This window comes from Crocuta crocuta, unplaced genomic scaffold, assembly GCF_008692635.1.
Source record: "Crocuta crocuta isolate KB4526 unplaced genomic scaffold, BGI_CrCroc_1.0 scaffold345, whole genome shotgun sequence".
NCBI classification, from domain to species: Eukaryota; Metazoa; Chordata; class Mammalia; order Carnivora; family Hyaenidae; genus Crocuta; species Crocuta crocuta.
The window spans coordinates 1003795-1008391 of NW_027527574.1; the positions used below are offsets into that span (position 1 = coordinate 1003795).

At 36.6% G+C, this 4597-nt stretch overlaps 1 pseudogene; it reads right to left on the reverse strand.

Annotated features, from left to right (window-relative positions):
- Window positions 1-258: 258 nt before the first annotated feature.
- On the reverse strand, window positions 259-578 carry LOC144237160 (large ribosomal subunit protein eL42-like; annotated as a pseudogene).
- Window positions 579-4597: the final 4019 nt, after the last annotated feature.

Below are 4597 nucleotides of genomic sequence, written 5' to 3' on the forward strand. Positions count from 1 at the left end.
CAAGCAATTCTTTGTCCTGGTCTCTTCCAAGGGTACTAACATACTGGGAAACAGTATGGACTGATGTTGGTTATCTTGCCTGAAATAGTTTGTATTATGAAATAACTAACTGACACTATGATAAATTAGATACTATTATAAATTGGGTTTTTTGTACTGACTTCAGTTAGTATAAATAATTTCTGAGAATTTACATTTACTATGTTTTAACATTACCTCAGGATTTTATTGTCTTCATAATGTAACAAAATATGAAGCCTAGAACTGAATCACTTGGCCCTTGCTCTTCTTATCTCCTCCCAGTTCAAAATGTTTGCATTTCTTCATAGTCAGCCTTCTCGTAGACCTGTAGTTGAGCTCAACACATTCAAGCCTCAGCACAATCTTCTTTGTAGTTTTAGCCTTTTTCTGGAAAATCAGCTTAATCTGCCCACCATAGCCACTCTGCTTACTGTCATAGTGCCACTTTCCCTAGTCATAAAGAGAATATTCGCCTTTCTTGTACTGTGTCACTTTGTGGGGTTGGTGCTTGCCACACTTCTTGCAGAAAGTCTGCAGGTTTTAGAAATGTTCATCATGTTTATAAGAGCACTATCAGCATGGAAAGTAAGTTAACTATGTAGACTTTAAGAATCAAAATTGAAGATCATATTAGAGGTGAAACTTATCAGGGTCTGATCTTGCCTAGAGCATTTGCACAGCCTATTTTTGGACATCTATTTACTGCACAGCCATCATAAACCTGGATTTTTCAAGATGTTGAAAGAGAAATTCTATAGATAATTGACTGCTGGACACAAAACTGAACTTTCTGATCAGTTAAATCTCAAAAAGATCTAAAAGATGTATTAGTCACCTACCTTGTTTTTAACCCCAGACTAGCTACTATCAGGGTCAAAAATGACCTGATATAATATCAGTGAAAATAGCAGAGTAGGATACTCCAAACTTAAACTCCCCACCTGTAAAAGCAAATGAAAAATGGGCAAAAATGTCAGAATCAATTTTTTGTAATTTTAGAAATTAGCCAAAGGTTTGTAGCAACTTGTCAAATACTCAGGAAAAATGGCTGTTTTTTTATTAAAGAACTATAGAATTTATGGTGTTTTAACCTATGCCAGGCCCCATCTCTTGCTCCTCAAATCAGTGGTAGCTATAAAAATAACAAAGTGTGTTCCTGATACCAGAGGGAGCAAAACGAACTTCATAAACAAAGAATTGTAATTCATTGCAGTTCACCCTTGAACAGTATTGGCTTGAGCTGCGTGGGACCACTTACATGCAGATTTTTGTCAATAAATACGGTACAGCATAAATATATTTTCATTATGATTTTTTCTTTTTTTGAAGTTTTATTTATTTTTTGAGAGAGACATTGTGAGCAAAGGAGGGGCAGAGAGAGGTTGGGGACAGAGGATCCAAAGTGGGCTCTGCACTGACAGGCTAACAGCAGCAAGCTCGATGCAGCGCTTGAACTCAAGAACCACAAGATCATGACCTGAGCTCAAGTCAGACACTCAACCAACTGAGCCATTCAGGCACCCACCCCTTCATTATGATTTTCTTAACAGATTTTTTTTTTTTTTTGCTTACTTTGTTGGAAGAATATAGTATGTAATACATATACAAAATATGGTTAATTGACTGTTTATGTTATTGGTAAGGATTATGGTCAACAATAGTAGTCTATTAGTGTATATGTTTTTGGGGATTCAAAAGTTATAACTGGATTCCCAGCTGCACAGGGGGGCCTGGGGGCGTTCACCACCCCAACCCCCATGTTGTTCAAGGGTCAACTGAATTTGTTCTAAACTGTCTATTGGCTCCCTGGAATACAGGCTAGTCTTTAGTTTGCTTAACTCAAAACTAGCCTAGTGCTGAAGCTCCTTCCCACAGGACATTTGTTGAAAACATTTAGAGTATAATGTCTTAGGTTGCTGCTACCTGCTGTGATTGATAATAGCTGGGGTAAACAATAGATTAATCAGAAAGGCTGGGCTATGAGTGTCCTGTAAGGGCTTACTAAGCTAAGAATCTCAAAGGCCAGATGCATGCTCAGGGCAGTGTGGATGCTAAGGAAAGACTCAAGAAAGCCTTAAACTCCCACCCCTCCTGGCTTTGAGGCTCTAAGAAGGAAGGAAGTGATGGCTCAGGCAGAGTTGTAAAGTGCCTGGTGACTGTTGAACACATGCCATAACAAATATACATAGGCTCTCTCCAAAGACTGGGATAAATTTTGGTTCCAGGTATTTAAGAAGTTCTGTGGCAAATCATTAGGTGACCACTAAGCTACTGTAACAGATACTTCAGGGGCTGCAGAATTTTTCAGAAAAGTCATTGGACAGGTACCTGGCTAATTCAGTTGCAAATTGCAAGAGATGCAACTCTTGATCCCTGGGTTGTTAAGTTTGAGCGTTGGGTATAGTGATTATTTAAAATCTTAAAAAAAAAAGAAAGAAAAGTCACTAAACAAAAAATAACAACTACGATAAATGATAACATCAACAAATCCTAGGGAATGGAGAGTTAATATAATCATTATCACCCAAAGTCTATATTTACATTTAGGTTCATTCCTGGTGTTGTACATTCTATGACTTTTGACACATAAATAATGACATGTATTTTCCATTATAATATCATACCAAACAGCTTCACTGCCTTAAAATTTTTCTTTAAAAAAAGTTTTAAGTAATCTCTACTCGCAGTGTGGGGCTCGAATGCACACACAGAGATCAAGAGTCGCATGCTCCACTGATAAGCCAGCCAGGTGCCCCGCCCTAAAACATTTCTGTGCTCTGCCTATTCATCCCTTCTTTCTCCTCTGTCCTCTGGTAACCACTCATCTTTTTACTGTCTCCATAGTTTTGCCTTTTCCAGAATGTCATAAAGTTGGAATCATATAGTATGTAGCCTTTTCAGATTAACTTCTTTCACTTACTAATACATATATATAAAAGGTTCCTCTATATCTTTTCATGGCTTGATAACTCATTTGTTTTTAGAGCTTACTAATATTCCATTTTCTGGATGTACCACTGTTCATCTGTTCACCTACTAAAGGACATGTTGGTTGCTCCCAAGTTTTGGCAATTACAAATAAAGCTGATATAAAGATTTGAATGCAAATTTTTGTGTGAACATAGGTTTTCAACTCCTTTGGATAAATACCAAAGAACATGATTGCTAGATTGTATGTTAAGACTATGTTTAGTTTTTTAAGAAGCCTCCAGTCTTCCAAAGTGACTATACCGTTTCTCATCCCCTGCAGCAATGAAAATTCTTGTTGGTCCACATCTTCACCAACATTTTGTATTATAAGCATTTTGAATTTTGGCTGTTCTAATGTGTAGTGATATTTCATTGTTGCTTTAATTTGAAATTCCCTGTTGACAGGCACGGGGGTATAGCTCAGTGGTAGAGTATTTGACTGAAGTTCCCTGTTGACATATGATAAGGAGCATCTTTTCATATGCTTATTTGACAACTGGTATATCTCTTTTGATGAGGTATCTGTTCATATCTTTTGCCAATTTTTTATATTGGGTAATTGGTTTTTTTATTGTTGAGTTGTAAATATTCTTTGTATATTTTGGAAAACAGTCCTTTTTCAGGTGTATCTTTTACAAATATTTTCTCCTACTCTGTGGTTTCTTTTCTCATTCTCTTGATAGTGTCTTTCACATAGTAAAAGTTTTTAAATTTAATGAAGTCCAATTTATAAATTCTTTTTTTCATGGATTGTAGCTTTAGTGTCCTATCTAAAAAGTCATCACCATACCCATGGTCATGTAGATTTTATCCTGTTTTTTTTTTTTTAAATTTTTAAAATGTTTTATTTATTTCTAGGAGAGAGAGAGAGAGACAGCGTGAGCAGGGGAGGGTCAGAGAGAGAGGGAGTCACAGACCGAAACAGGCTCCAAGCTCTGAGCTGGCAGTCAGCACAGAGCCCGACACGGGGCTCGAACCCACGAACCGCAAGATCATGACCTAAGCGAAAGTCGGACGCTTAACCGACTAAGCCACCCAGGCGCCCCTTTATCCTATGTTTTTATGAGGGATTTTATAGTTTTGCATTTTATACCTATGTCTGTGATCTATGTTTAGTTAATTTTTGTGAAGGGTATAAAGTCTATGTTTAGATTTCTATCGTTACATGTGAACATCCAGTTGTTCTGGCACTGTTTGTTCCATTTTCTTGCCTTTACTCCTTTTTCGAAGATGAGTTGGCTGTATTTATTTGGGTCTGATTTGGAGCCCTTTAATCTATTCCATTGATCTATTTGTTATTTTGCCAATTCCACACTGTGTTGATTACTGTACTTTTATAACAAGTCTTGGTGTCAGATGGTGTCAGTCTTCTGACTTTGTTTTTCTCCTTCAATATTGTATTGGTTATTCTGAGTCTCTTAATTAACTCTCCATTTAAACTTTAATCAGTATGTTGATACCCACAAACTATCTCGCTAGAATTTTACTGGGATTGCACTGAATCTAAACATCAAGTTGTAAAGAACTGACATCTTGATAATATTGAATCTTCCTAGGCATAAATATGTAATGTCTTTCCATTTATTAGTTATTAAATTTATTTCAC